Source organism: Pezoporus flaviventris, unplaced genomic scaffold, assembly GCF_033815535.1.
Source record: "Pezoporus flaviventris isolate CSIRO_AGI_PZ_B2104156 unplaced genomic scaffold, CSIRO_AGI_Pfla_v1 ptg000013l, whole genome shotgun sequence".
In the NCBI taxonomy this organism is placed as follows: domain Eukaryota; kingdom Metazoa; phylum Chordata; class Aves; order Psittaciformes; family Psittacidae; genus Pezoporus; species Pezoporus flaviventris.
This window is the reverse complement of record NW_026892561.1, coordinates 8,727,974-8,743,344: the sequence shown is the minus strand read 5'-3', so window position 1 is coordinate 8,743,344 and position 15,371 is coordinate 8,727,974. Positions and strand designations below refer to the sequence as shown.

General features: G+C 47.3%; 1 protein-coding gene across 14 annotated transcripts in view; it reads left to right on the top strand.

Annotated features, from left to right (window-relative positions):
* The first annotated feature begins 7,025 nt into the window (after positions 1-7,025).
* PTPRF (protein tyrosine phosphatase receptor type F) overlaps positions 7,026-15,371 on the top strand; it is a 397,714-nt gene continuing 389,368 nt past the window's right edge. For 8 of the 14 annotated variants that reach the window (XM_061451484.1, XM_061451482.1, XM_061451483.1 and 5 more), the window contains exon 1: positions 7,027-7,188. The gene's annotated coding sequence lies outside the window, so the exon portion shown is untranslated. Of the gene's footprint in view, positions 7,189-15,371 lie in introns of all 14 variants that reach the window. The other 6 variants (XM_061451477.1, XM_061451480.1, XM_061451476.1 and 3 more) reach the window with 2 other exon arrangements.

Sequence of the window (15,371 nt, the reverse complement as noted above, 5' to 3'; positions counted from 1 at the left end):
CGCTTAGAAAAGACACTGGTATCTCCACAGAAGCAATTGCTATGCTGATGTGCTGCATCTTTCTGCTGGAAACATGATAGAAGGGTTAGTTAAATTTAAACAAAATTTGTTCCCTGAAATTCCAACCATATATAATAGGAAAATCTATAACCTCCCTGATGAACAAAACAGCCCTTGCAGCTGACGTCTGAAGCCTGCGCCTGTTATTCCAACAGAGGTGACCTCTGAAACAAGAAAGCCGCCATTCTATATAAACACTGGGTTAAGTGACTTTCCCCATGTCTCCTCGAATAACACCCAAATATCTTTTCTTGTCAAAACCTTGCACTTGTCCCATAGTATACACAGTAAACCATGACAACTGGTGACTTATTTGAAGGCTGGAGCCCAAAGCAAGAGGTGCTGGTGCTTAAAGAAGTTTAACCAGTCACCAGCCTCTAAAATATTAAGCTATAAAATACAAATCTATCTTTACAAAAGCAGTTTTAAATGATCTGTCAAGACAGCTGGTCCCTCCTGGGTGCTTTTTTTGGGGGGAGTTGAGGGGAGGTGGTAGAAGGAATGAATTAGAGGGAAAAAAAAGAATCCTTAGGAGATCATTTCAGTTTACTTCTGTAATATGTGCATGCTCCACAATAGGGTAGCAAAATTTAGGGAACTATGTAAGTCCTGTTCAAGCATGTGAGATTAAGCATCGTATATCCCTCATTCTGGCCTCTTTCTGGGTACAAATCCTGCCCTGTGAGTGTTGCAAGGATTAGTCCTGCAGAGCAGAGGAGAACTGCTGCTCCAGGCTTATTCTTGCCACTGCCGGTGATCATCACACCACAGTGACACTTAACAGCACCACAACCTTCCCCAGCACCATGGCATTCCCATGCTGTTCACATGGACCAGCCACCGTGACCTGGTCTCTGTGCAGAGTCTGGATGCCGAGCTTCACACTGAGAAAATTCACTGTTGGATGTAAGGGGAATAAATACAACTCAGATGCGAAGTTCTAATTCTGCCAAGTTCACAGCTTCCTGTCTCACTCCAGGCCAGCTCTGGTGCCACTAATACTTCAACTAGGAGATCCTGGATTTCCCATTCACAGCTGGACAGGCCCCAAAACCCTCCTCTGTGCCCTTATGTAGAAGGCTGGAGCTCCAAATGCTTCTGCTTGATTTCTTTGCAGACCTCAGCTGCAGAGCAGAGCTATAGTAACCATGCTGTGCCCGAGGGATTCTGAGATCCTTCCAAGGCCACTCATGCCATTCACACACAAAAGGCTGAGATTATCCAGTGTGGGCGCAATGCTTTATTCTCATCAGCTTTTCAGGACTAGTGCTTTCAAACACTGAGGTAAGAATACGGGACTCCCCATTCATTGCACCTTGAAAGATTCACATCCGATCTTCCAAGCTAAAAAGAAAATTTGGTAAACAGCAATTGTGTCAGCTCCTTTGGGGATATAAACATCAATCCAGTATATCTGTCCTGTTTGCCTGTCATCTGCTGCAGCAGAGCTGTGGCCGGGGTGATCCTTCTCCCAGTCACGCTTGCTGTATCTGCTCCCTGAATTGCCCTTTTATCTTAGGTGGCTGTTGTCAGAGGGTGGGTGCTGTTGTGCACAGAAACGAGGGCAGAATCCATCCTGCAATCAGACCTGAAGTTGATGATACTGTCAAAGAAAAGCATTAGCTTTGCAATCCTGAAAAATATTAAAAGCTGGAAAGAGGTGGAGTTCTCCGAGGAAGGAGCAGCCATTTGAGCAGAATAATTTTTGGTGCTGGGAAAGAGTATTTTAGGATACTCGCCCTGCTTTAATGTGAAACATTGGGCATTACTTCATCTGCTGCTTGGTTGTGAGCTGAAAATTTGAGGTGGATTTTTATTGCAGAAAGAGGGTGTGGAAAAGTTCAGTCAGCACAAAAGTTTAACCGCACTAACAAGGTCTATAAATTTGCTGCAAGGATAAGGCAATGCCACTCCCTTTCCTCTCTCAATGCTTAGAAGGACAAGCATTTAATCAAAACCCACTCCTGTACACATGAGCTGTGTTAGTGGCATTCCTCATCGCATACTTGCAACCCAACCTTAAGAACAGAATTGATTTTGAGGTCTCTGAACATAGAGCCCAGTATTTTCATAACTGCTTCATGGCTTATTTCAAAATGTTTTCAGCGTGTTCTGAGAACTGAATATAAAAGTAGGCAGGACTAAAAAATATGAAAAAAAAAAGAAAAAAGAATTAATTGGAATTTTGTTTGCAGAGGCTCCTGCTTGAACTGGTGTGAAAGTGAGGAGGGGAACTGTCAGTCCCAAATGGATTTTCCGGCACGGCTGAAATCAGCCACAAGATTTGATCCAATATCAGGAATCACTTCTTAGCAGCTGTCAGGAAAAAAAAAACCAGCTTGTTCCCCACAGCAAGTCCAAAAGCCCAGTGACACTGCAAACCTGGGCCAGGCTGGTATTGCTGCTGCAGCCTGACTTGGATCTGAGGGCAAATCTGTCACTTCCTAGGTTGCTGTGATCTGAAGGCTTGCACTTTGAATTTTCCTCCCCAGGTTGCCCTGCTCTGAAAGCTTGTGGTTTGCATTTGCACAGGGCTATAAAAGCCTGCGGGCACTGACCAGGCTTTCAGAACTGTTTGAGCCAACCTGTCATCCAGCACATGGCACTGGGGCCAGCAGCTGATCTCATTTCACTGCTCTGCCACCAGCTCCTGATGTTAGCTCAGTCAATTAGCTTCTGTATCTGGTTTTCATCTCTAAAAGGGGGACAGTAGTAATTTCCTACCTCACAGAAGTCCTGTGAGGACAAATATATTAGCTTAGGAAGAGTTTAAATACTAGTACAATTAGTGCTCCTCTTCATCCCTTTCACAGCCTGTGTTTTGCAGACTGGAAGCTTGGGGTCTGCCAAACTGTAAAGGATCAGAGCTGAAGACCACCAGAGCAATTCTCAGACTGGCTGAGCACAGATGTCATTGCCATAAACACCAGAAAAACACAGCTCCTCAGGGACCTGATAGCAGTGCAAGGAAACGCAGAGGGGAGCAGAGACCACTCCAGTGGCAGACTCTCTGTATTTTCTATATTGTTTGCTTGCACTTACATGTGCATCATGTATTTTAGTTTTGCCGTTACCATTCATTTGGGGTTAGAAAAGGAGAGTGAGCTGGTATTTCTGGGACTCGAACACATGGAGACCATGCTGCAAAGAATAATTACTCATCCATAAATCTTTTCTGAACAAGTGATTGCATTTTGGGAAGAGTCTTCCATGAGCCAGTAGCCATTAGTACTCCAGACTTTGTCCCTTAGCAGGAGGTCATTTCAATTTTGGTCTTGGTGACCAGCATTCCCAGGGCCTTTCTCTAGCACATTTTATTCAGTCAGGAGCAGAAAACTTTTCCCATTTAACAATACCCAAAATATATTTACGCACCAGGAACAAATTGTCAGGTGCTGCTTTTTGTTTTGGTTGGTTTATTGTATTTCCTCCCCCCCCCCCCCCCCCCCCCCCCCGAGGTAAACAAACTATGAGAATTATTACGCATGCTTACATACTCTGTAGGATCTCTAAGGCATCAATCAAGAGGGTATTCTCTGTGCTAAGCACTATGCAAAGCCACAGTAAGGGAAAGCACGTATCCTGACCAGATCTGGTCAGGCAACTGAGACAAATGATGCAGAAAGGGAAAGATGCCTGTACCTACTCTCCAGGAACAGAAATCTTAAGGGCCTTGGCCAGGAAACAGAAGCAAACACTGCTTTAGCTTCGTGACTGTGCTTTTATTACAACACCAACTTCTATTTCTTCTCTCAAGCACAAGCTTTAGTAAAGCAAAATTAAGGTCAAGTTGTTATCCTCAGCTGCAAGATTCTCCAGTCCAGAGAACCTAGTGCTGCACATGAGGAAGCATCAGGGCTGTCTCTCCAAGGCTGCAGTTCCTTCAATTGGAGAAGAACAGAAATGGGCAACACAGATTATTTTTTATTATTATTATTTGGAGCATAACAGAGCATTCCAATAATTCTGTCTTACAAAGGAAATGAAAGAGTCTTGGGGGTAATATTGAAAAAATGGTGGGCAGTCAGAGTCATGGCCATATGGTCCTCAAGCTGTGCTGTCAAGCAGATCTACAGATGGAGATGTATTATCTTACATGAGTACCAAGTTGAGCATTGCACCAGGCACTTGTGAATCAGACCAAGAGACCTGACGATACAATTGACAATTACTATAAAATCAGGTGAGAAAAAGTCATTGGCAAGAATACTCCCTCAGAAGAAAAAAAAAAAGCAGTTTGAGCAAGGACAGGCTCTGCAGTTTACAGATTCAATCCAGAGCATTTAGCAAGTTTAGCAACTCCTGAAATGAGAAGGGAAGTTGTTCTGACAAGTCTTAAAGAATTCAGAATGCCGGTCTTTTCATTTTATACTAGTTTATTATGTTAAAGGCAAGCAAACCACCTCCCACCATATCCACATGCTAGTTGGCTACCAAGTGGCACATATGACAAGACCATGGGTGTGCATGTTTGCTCTGAAGAGCTGGATCAAAGAGAATGAAGGGCTACCAAGAGCAGTGACTTCCACTGCAAATACACATGGAGACTTTGCTGTCTAAAAACCTTACTGCTGAAACTCCTGGGCGGGCTGGAGCCATGGGAGGTTCCAAGATGGCACAGGAGGGTGCCATATACAAACTGGTGGATCAGTCTCAGGGCTTGAGGACTCTTGTATGCCTCCTTCCAGAATACAGTGCTGGTGACAACATGCCAGTGTATCCTATCCTAAACAAACAGCTGAAGTGGATGCCTTTGCTTTGAAGAATGGTGCTCCACGACTGCAAAGTCCTAAGGCAGGTAAAGGGGTGTTACACTGGCCACCCCATATTCAGTAGAGCACAAAGCGCTAGTGCCTATTGGGCTCAAACTATTCATAGCCTTCCCACCTTTAACGTCACGAAAACACAGAGTGCACAGGGCAGTAGCAGAGTTTTGGGTGGTAGCTGTATGTGAAAACTCTTTGTTTTGTGATTCAGATGATTAATGGCTTACACCCATGGGACAATCATTTACCTGCAAGTCTTGGCTAGAAGCTCCAGGGCATCAAAAGTTTATGAGGCAGCTCTGTGTCAGTCACATGAATCCACATTTGTCAAGGTGTTCAGGAACCTGCATCTTTACGTGTCTAAAAATATCTTAAAAATCTGTCCTGCAGATTGGCCCAATGTTTCAGTGTCTTCACTCAAAAGTTTTTAAGCATCTGGCATGATTAGAAAAGGAGCTTTAAGCCACAGATCTTCCATTTTCAAGCAAACTTCAAAAACCTGCCACTTCCACATAAAATGAACAGGGTTCTGTTGACACGACCCACCTTAAAGGTGCCAATACAGCTGCTGTGCAAGCTGGGAGAACAGCTCTGGTGCCTCTGTGAATCCCTGCCTTAGAGCAGGGAACTCCGGGCTTCCCCATGGTCTTGTGCTCTGAAGCGTCCTGAAGCAGATCCAAATTTTAACACGGAGAGTGGAGCCCATGGGCACATTGGCAGTGCCGTGTGGCACTTGGCCAGCACCACTTACTCTGGGCTCCGCGGCCTCACTGTGTAATGCACAGAAGGGCTGTTTTGCAGCAACATTTGGATACTGAGCAGGAAGGAAAATATCCCCAGAACCAAAGGCTTTATGTGATGGAGCTTCCCGCCGTGTGGCAGGGGTGTAAGACCGGCTTTAGGTGTTCAGTTTGGGGCAGAGGCGAGTGATGTGCAAGGGACTGGGTGTTGCACTTGGGTGTGTGAAGCCCAGAGCTCCTTAGAGTGCTTGAGGCAACCACGCTGGGGCAGAGGAAGAACCTGTGCAAACTTTTTTGGCTCTTGCCACCACCCTGGCTAAATGGAGATGAGAGGACAATGCAAAAGATCCTCAAAGGAACACTGTTACCATGCACAAGCAGAATTCCTGCAGACCACGGGGGGACGGGAAGGGGGAACGGGGCAGAAAAACTAACATGCGATGTTAAACGGCAGTGCCCCAGCACAGCGCGCAGAGGGGAACGGCAGCAGGGCAAGGTAGCCGAGCACCGTGGTGCTGCCTGTGCTGACGCAACCCCGGCTCGTAGGAAGGGTTGGGCAACGAGCCAAAGAGCACCAACACAATCCGTGCCGTTGACTAACTTAACCCTTCCACTATCAAAAAAGGCTGCAGGAAATCACGGAGTCGTAGGATTGCAGAACGGTTTGGGGACTGGAAGTAACTTAAAGGATCATTTAGTTCCAACTCCCCTGCTCAGTTTTGCTGTTTCTTAGCTCAGGGCCCTGGCCGGGCAAGAGGAAAGGGCTGGAGTACCGAGGCTGTTGAAGCAGCAGCGCTCGCTGACTGCACGGGCTGAAGCAGCTCCGAATAGCCGCGACACGGTCCAACCTATCACAAATCGCAACAGGTCTCAGCGTGGCGCTCACCCGCCGCCACAGACGGGGAGACCCGGCTCTGCTCTGCCTCCCGACGGGGGCTCCCTACACCGACCGGCTCCACCTCAGGTCTGACCGACACCCAACCGGCACAGCGACCGGGGCTTAGGAGCGGAGGGTCAGCGCACCCGTCCGAGAGGCGGCGGGGCTCGGCCCCTTCCCGCAGGCCGCCGACGGGGCAGGGCGGCGGGGGCCCCCAACTGGGTCCTTCCGGCTGCGGCAGCGGCGCCGAGAGAGCTCCCGCCCCGCCCCGCCGAGCCGCCCCCCGCCCACACCTGGCCGGGGCGGGCCCTGCCCGCGGGGTGCGGGCCGACTCGGCGGGCTGGGGCGGGCGGCGTCCTAGCGCAGGCCGCGGCGGAGCGGGGCGGAACGGAGCGGGGCTGTGTCCAGGAGCAGCGCCGCACCGCGCTGCGGGGCCGGAGAGCGGCAGCCGGGGGCCAGCGCAGCGCAGCGCAGGTGAGCCCGCGGGCGGCAGGTGGCGGCGGGGCGGGCTGGGCTGGGCTGGGCTGGGTTGGGTTGGGTTGGGCTGGGCTGGCGACGGGGCGGGAGCGGCGCGCGGCCCCGGTGGGGGCGGGCTGGCGGCGGCGCGCGCGGAGCGCGGTCCCGCGCGGCGGCTGAGGCTGAGAGAGCGCTGCGGAGCGGAGGTGCCGGGCGGTCGGTGCGGAGCGGAGCGGGTTCTTGGCGGCGCCCGGAGGCAGCATGCGGGCGGCGGAGCCCCGGAGCCCCGGTAAGTGGCTCGGCTGCGGCGCTTTCTTCCCCTCTCGCTCGGCCCCGCGCCCAGCTCCCGGCGCGACGGGGTCGTCTCCCGGGAAGCCGCCAAACTCCACCGCCTGTTGAGCCCCGCGAATCGGCTCCTCTGAGCGCCGGCCCCACCGCTCGCCTCGGCGCCGGGTCCCCCGCGGTACCGGAGCCCTTCTGCCTTCCCGTCCTCCGGAGCCGCCACGCGGTGCCCGGCGGCTGCCGGCTGCGCCCCTGGGGCCTCCCCGGGTCGGCGGGGAGCAGCCAGGCACCTGCCGGCGCCGCGCCGCGGTGCCGGGGGCGCGGGACTCACCGCAGCGGCGTGACCTTCCCGGCTGGCTGCGGCGCTCGGGGCAGCCCCGGCCGGCGGGTCCCTCGCGGGGGGTTGGCGGGGCGGGGGCGCAGCGCCGAGCGCCGCGGGGCGTCCCGGGCGCGGCGCCTTCGCCGTGCGGGGACGGGAGGGGGGGAGGGGGCGCGGGGCGATCGGTAACGGCCCGAACCGTTTCCCCGCGGCTGGCGCTGGCCGTTCCACGCCGGGAGGAGGGAGGGCGCTGCAGCGGGGCGCGAGCCGGGTGGCGGCGGATCGCGTTTTCACCCCCCGGTGGGGCGAGCCGCCGCCTGGGAGAGCGCGGGGCTGCCGGGCGGCGGCGTCTTGGGTGGCGAGAACAAAGGGCCCCCGGCGGGAGCGGGCGGGGAGCTCCGCCGCCGCGCCCGGGGTGCCAGTTCCCAGAGTCGGGGCAGGGGGGTGTGTGTGGGGGTCACCCCTTTCTCCCCAGCCCGCCCTCCCTCCCCCGGGAGCGCGGCTGCAGCCTCCGCGGGGTCAGCTCCTGCCCCGCAGCCCCTCCGCAACCTGTTGGGCCGCCTGCCTCGCCGGTGCCCGGGGGTACCCGGGGGGGGGGGAGGACGGGACGGGACGGGGGACAGTCTTTCCCTGCGGGAGCCCCGGGGTTGCCGGGCTCGCCGGGGTGGGCAGCCTGCGGCGAGCGGGAGGCGAGGCGGAAGGCGAACGCTGGAAACGGGTGTGTTTGCCCTCCCGGTGCTTTCGGCAGCTAGAAACTGTTAAGACCCAACTTCAAGCAGTTCAGATACGTGCCGTAAATTAAATTTAATGGAAAAAAAAAGTATTTCCGCGCGATTAAAGAAAGATCTGTTCCCGCGGTCGTCTTGTGTGGATAAGATGTGCTGTGTTTCCAGGAGACTGACTGGGGCAGCTGCTTTAAAGCGTTTCGGAGTTTTGTGTTTATTTCAGATGTAACCAAATGAAGCTGTGTTGTCAGTATCAAATAAACTGTTCTCCTGTCAAGTGTAGAATTGAGCTATGAAAAGCGATTTATACTGAAGACAACTGGATAATCAAAGCTTCAGTTGAGTATTTGCTAGTTTAGAGATCTCTGAAGGCAGCTAACTTAAGCAGGGATGATGAGCAAATAGAGTTTCCTTATGGTGCTTGTATAACCACCTTTGTACATTTTTCAAGGTAAATGTTAGAGACATGACAAATTTAATTTGAGCTTACTGAGGTCCTCTGCTGCAAATGACTTGTCTCCGTGTCCGGTTACTGGGTCACTGTTTCAAGCCTGCCAGTGTGGCTTTGAAAATAGCTTTTAAAATAAAGTCCATTGCACTCCTTACGGTAATGCAGGAAATGCGTGGCTCATGAGAATGGTTTTATGGATGGAGCAAGTGTACTTTATTCTTGATTTTATTATTTCTGCCATGGTGGTTTGCTGTGGGGCTGAGGATGTAGGAGTGATAGATATCCGTACGTTGAAGCGCACAATCAGCAGTCTCAGCGTTGAAAAGTGTGAAGTAGAATTTGTGTGGCCGGTTTGTGATCTGAGTGTGTGGTGGGTGACAGTGTTGGATTAATTAAGTTCTCAGCCTCTGCCTTTAACCAGCCTTCTTAACATGCAGGTTTCTCAGCCTACGTCACTGGCATGAGTCCTGGTTGATGAAATAGGATGCAGCATGACCATACATGTGAAGGGGTTAAAACAGCTTATGGCCAAAGAGTTAATGCATCGCTTCGACTCAAGAGATTTTTATAATTCAGCTTAGTTAGAAATATTGCCATCTGCCCTTTTCTTTGAATGTGTGTGCCCATAAATACGTCTTGGATAAATACTGGTTGGGGCCGTTAGCAAAGTAGCAGAAGCCAGAGACAGTGTTTTATTCTCATGCATGTTGCCAGTGAAAATGTCACTTTCTGGGAGATTGCAGGCACAATGTAGGACAGCTTCTACTTCTTGTGGTTGTGGGTTGAGAGGTGTGCAGGTAATTTTAATTTAATTTTTTTTTCTAAACGAAGTCCTGCTTTTGGGAATGGGAGATAACAGTCATTGTCAGAAGCAGAGAAGACAGTCAAAGCTTGGGATTGTAAGGAGAAAGATCTAAGCTTGTGGGTAACAGAGAAGAAATGTTTTCCTCTTTGTGTCCACATAATGCAGGGCTGTGGGAAGATATACTTAATGAGGATGATTATTGCTGTGGCTTTCCATAAATCCACTTGTAATGGAGGCTTTGCACAGTTACTTCTGAATCTGTACATTTAAAAACTGCAAATAGCGATAATGGAGTTGGCTAATAGCAGACTGTCAAGTAAGTGCAATCCCTGTGATAATGTTCAGCCATAGATCTCCATTTAAGTATTACTTTTAAACAGAAAATGTTTCTTGTAGGTCATAGTATATGCAACTGGGAGGAAAACAACCCTGCAGATGTTGCCTGTTCTTGAATCGTAACTGTCTAGCTTTAATAGTGCAAGGGGTACTGTTTCTCTCCAGCTTTTTATCAGATAGCAGGAGAGCTATAAGTTGGTAAATCCATTTGATGTGAATTTAGATAGTAGAAAGGAATAATAGTAATCAGCTTTTAAAAACTGACTGAAGAGGTGTGCCCGAGCAGCACACTGTGGCTCTGTGCAAATTAAAGTTGGGACTTGTGCCTTCTGAAGGATTGCAAGCTTCCCTGTGAAGCACTGGAGTGAACTGAGCCATCAGGCGAGAGGCTGAGCTGATCTTGTTAGTAGTATTAACCAGGGCAAACCTTTCTGTTTCGGTGGGGTTTTTTCACTGTCTCTTAGAAGCCAGGGGTGAGAGTTAAATTACTCATTTGGGTTTGCAACCTATTAAATAAAAGGTGAAGGTAAGACAGTAGGGAAAATTTTTAATGTGCTGTCCTGGTACAAAAGGATGTGAAATCGATCGATCACCTATTATTTTCAAGTGAAGCACTCATAGTAGGTACTGGATGTTTTATTTAGTGTTTTGAATGAATGCAGTTTTAACTTGCGTAGCTAAGAAGTAGCATTTGAAGGAATCTGGCACGTGAGTTGCTTATGTTTACATTTGGAAGAATTAATTGAGAAATATTTGTGATTCTTACCAATCTTTAAAAGCAATGCATTGACTTTGGTCTTTCACACAGTTTGTGAGGGCTTCTCATGTGGATTTACTTTTACTGGTAATACGACCATATAAGTAAGCTTTGTTTCTACAGATCTTAGTGCGGTGCTCAAATCCAAAATGTATGCTTCCTTTCCAGTAAAAACTTGTAATTACATGGGGTGGTAGCGAACTGGAAAGTATTGCAAAACATATGTAAGAACACTGCCGTACAAACTCTAAAACTGACGAATGACTCACTGCGCCAGTGCTATATCAAATTCTATCTATACACAAGGTTTAAATGACAAGTTTACTTTAGGCAGGAAATATGCAATTTTCTTGTACTCTTTCTTCATCTAATGTCAAGTGAGCTTAATGAAATGGTACATGTGGGCATACAGGAGGCACCAGTTGTAGAGCTTTAATGAGCAAGGGGAACAAGCACTGCTTGGCTCTACTTGTGGAGATGATAGAGATGTAACTACTCTGTATATTTAAAACCAGGTTAACGCTACTGATGCATGTCTTGGTACATTTGTTTATCTTAATGTACCTCATCATGATTTGTTTATGTGCATTTACTGTTCTATTTTTTGTTTTCTATAGAAGAGGGTACTTGTGTTTTTAGCAGTATACATATTCATCTTTACATATTTGTATTGGTTGAGTTTCTAACTGGCATTTCAGAATTTTGGCAATATTTTTGTGAATATAAAATTCATATCGCTGCCAAAATGAAAATGGGATGATGTTCAGCGTGGGAAAGGGGCCTATGGTTGTAGGTTAAAGAGGAAAAGACAGCTTTCCACTGCAACAACACAGGTTTTATTCATAACGTTGACTTTGTAATTGTGATTTATTATGAGAAGCTTCATAGAGCTTTGGAGGGCCCCCTCAAAAAACCAAGGGCATGCAGCCAGGCAGTAACATCCTGTAGCTAGGAAGCCTGTGTGAGCTGGGAGGAGTGCAGAGAAGAGGAGAGTGGGGAAGACGGTGGGGTAGAGGTATCAGTTTTCCGTTGTTGCATTGTGGCTCACATCCATGTCTGTAATGCTGAGGTGCCTGACGAAACACCCATGGGGAGGCCTAGACTGCAGAGCTAAGGAGCCCAGTATCCATTCCACCCTTGGTGGAAGACTTCAAACTCTTCACAACCTTGTCTTTTAATTTCTAATTTAGCCATAATCCGTTCTGCCACAAAGTCTGTCAGTTGCTATCTTTTTGGGGCTGTGGGGAAGACATAGCACATGTCCTTGGTCTTCACCTTAATTGTTGATGAAAGATGTAGTGACCAGCACCTGCAAGTGGTTTGTACTCTCTGTAGGAGGGTCAGAGTCTCCTCTGGAAGTGAAAGGAGGCTGAGGAAAGGACACTTAATGTTGGTGAACGCACAGTGTATGTACACTTGTGCCTTGCTGGGGGGTGGGGGGGGGAAGGATGAAACAGGTCTTGCTCCTTCATGGATTCTGAGAACTTTTCTAAAGATCAAAAATACAGAGGTAAGTTAGGGTTTTCGGAGGAGAGGATGGAAGCAATATATATAAAAAGCCTGGTTGAGAGCAAAATTGACAAAAGCATTTCCTAATACCTGGGCTCAAGATTCAGAAGTAGCAGCTCTGTTTGGATGCTTTCATTAAGTGCAATTCACTGTATACCTGAAATACCGCAATACCATTAATCCGGGAAGGGACGGGTTGGTCCCACTCTTACTGTTGTCCTTCAGCAGGCATAGAAGCTTCCAGTTTGTAACCTGCCCAAAAGACATTTATTTCTTGGCACAAAATTTCAGCTGCAGCTGGCAAGTGGGTAAGTGCTTTCTTTCCAGTCTTACTGAGAAAGAGAGGAATTATTTAGGTTGGCACAAGAAGTTTATGGCTCGGAGTTGTCGGTTGAAATTGAACAGGGGAAAAATGTAAAGGGTGGGCAGGTGGCATTGCTCTTTCAAAAGCAGTGCTGGAAATCCTCATCACTCGAAACCAAACCAAACATGCATGTGCTTGACCGTGGTGAGGATTTATCTGTTGGCTTCATATGTTTCTTGTTTCTTTGTTTTTGGGTTGGGTTTTTTTTTCCCCCCATTTTTTTCCTCTTTTCTTCCCCTCCAAGTCTGGTGCTTGACACTGAATTGCATGTGTATACAAGGAATAACATCTGTTCTATTTTATGAGATCTACACAGCGCAGTTGCATTTTTATCCCTCCAGTGTATGGATTCTTCTCTTGTGTGTCATCCTCACTGCTGAAGGCAGCCGGGCACTTGAGCTTTGTAATACGTCTTCATTCTTCAGGAACAGGAAGTTATTCATGGGATGGTGCTTCATTCTTCAGTTAGATTTCCTCACAAAATTAGGTCTTACAGTGTTTTGGAAAAGCCATTATTTTTCTAGAGGTTTTTGTGAGTAGGGATGGAAGAAGGATGATTGTGTGGCTCTTTTCCTGCAGGAGTTTTGGTAATTGTTATATCAACAGGTTAGATTTTGTGCGTGAACCTAGATGTATTTGATAGGGTCGTCAGTTGGGAAGGTAAATGAGATCTGAGAAGTATGAAAAGGGCTAGCCTAGAGTTTAGATTTTAGGATTTTTGTTTATTTTTACTTGGCAGATATTGTGCTTTTGTTTTGTTTTGTGTTTTTTTTTTTGTTGTTTTTTTTTGTTGTTTTTTTTTTACCTTAGAAGGAGAACCATAAAAGTGGTCAAGAGGATCCTTTTGGACATGGTGTGTAAAGAATGTGTTGAGGTGATGTTTGCTTGGAAGACATGGGATTGGGGGAAAGGAGGAAAAAGTGACTTCTTGTTTATGGATGGAGTTGTTCCCTTCTTATAAAGTACTGTTTTCATCAAATACAAAAGACATTATGTTTGTTTTTGTATTATTAAGTAACATTAGTTTCACCAAATTTGATCGAAGGCCTGTTTATTACAGAATCAATAATAATTCTCTTATCTTAAGGAAAAACTTGTAATTTATGAATGTGCTGTCCATTGTATTTTAACTACTTGTAATACAGAATTTGCAAGATTACACAAATTGACTTGAAGATGCATGCAAAATCCAATAATACATTTTGCATGTCAAAGTTCGGTGAAATATGAAATATAATTACCATAAACAATGAAAATTAGCCCCTTAAACCTATGAACTAGAAGGCGTGGAAATAATTTTGTAATATATATTCTCACTGGGTTTGTCGAGACTGTTCTTGGGCACCACCAGAATTCCTTTACAGTCTTGGGTATTCTAATTTCTGTGTTGTTATGTGGTAAAAAAAAAAACCTCCAGTACTTGTAAACTTGTATTTAGCCTGAGGAGGAAGTGTGCATTTTTGAACATGTGTATAAGATACTGTCTCCTCTCCATAGCCTTGTTTCAGTAGCTTCCAATTAATGAAGTGCAGACTTGAAGAATTGCACCTAGTGTTTCAGCAGATTGTAGAGCTACTGCTTTAATTCTGCCTCCTGACACAAAGGTAGAATGGTAAACATTTTGGAGGACACCTTCAATATACTTGTACGATGGAAGTCTGTCTATAGCAGAGTTGCTACTCTTGTTAGTTTGAGTTTTCTCTGGATTCTGCTACATCTTTGAACCCTGTAACCCTACTACTACACTTCCTGCTTGAGCGTAGTGTTAAGATAGAGTACTTTTTTGAGATTGTTTGGCTCAAAACCAGGCATTTCCATTAACCTAATTTCCTGAGATGTGTCCGGTTCCAGGGGGCTCATTTTAGCACAGGTCAGTAGGTGCCGAATCCTACTTCTTCATCCAGATAGGTCAAGACAGGGGGAGCTGGTGGGAGCCATGATTTTAACATGCTTTTTTAGCATGACCATGATTTAGCTTCTTTTTTTAGGTTGACTCAAAATGTGGCTTTCTGTTATTTGTAGCTGGATTTTGGATGAGTGTGGGCTCCTGCTGCCCCCACGTTCGAGTGGGCAGGTACCATCCTTTGCACAGAGATGTCTTCCTCCTGACAGCGAGCATCGCATTTGGTTTTTCTTTCTTTGCTGCTGACTTCCCTGGTTGTCTGGGTCTGCAGCTGAGGCCGTGATGGCAAGAGGCACCTCTCGCCTGCGTGCAGAAGTGCACAGAAGTGTAATGCGTGTCCCTGGTGATAAAACTCCATCAGCTCTATGGGAGCAGGCTGTTATTTCCGATAATTGCACTCGGCTCCTGCTATGTTTCTTACCTGAAGCTTTTTCTTTGTAAACAACATAATAATAAAGTGTGCTGCTATATTGTCTCTGTGCCAGCCTCTTGCTTATGCCTGTGGAAGAAGTAAGGAGCATAATTAATTACAAGAAGGGAAAGTTCTGAAGGATTGCATGGCAGCAGGCTGTCATGCTCTTCTAGTGATCCCTCAGCCTGCTGTCAGGAAGCTGGGCATCCTTTAAGAATAGTATTTTACTAAAAAGTGATCAAAGGCATCTTCACTGGCCCAAACCAGCTAGATAGATGGGCAGACATTTGCCTTAAAATGACTTGCATGGAATTACGGGGATCAGCAACTTGACTGCAGTGACGAAAAATGCCTTTAATACACTAAAAAATCATCCATTGTATTTTGTTTGTTTAGATCATTAGGTGTTCAGGGCAGGCACCATGAATTGTACGTGAATTGTATTGTTAAAGAATACATTGAACAGCAGTTATGTTGCTGAAAAACAATTGTAAATGCAGGTTTGAATTAGGAATGTATTTTTTTTCCTTATTAATCTTTGAAGAGTTGTGCTTTGAAGATCAGTGAATATTTGATGCCCTTAAACATTATCTACAAGGAGGAGGTGAA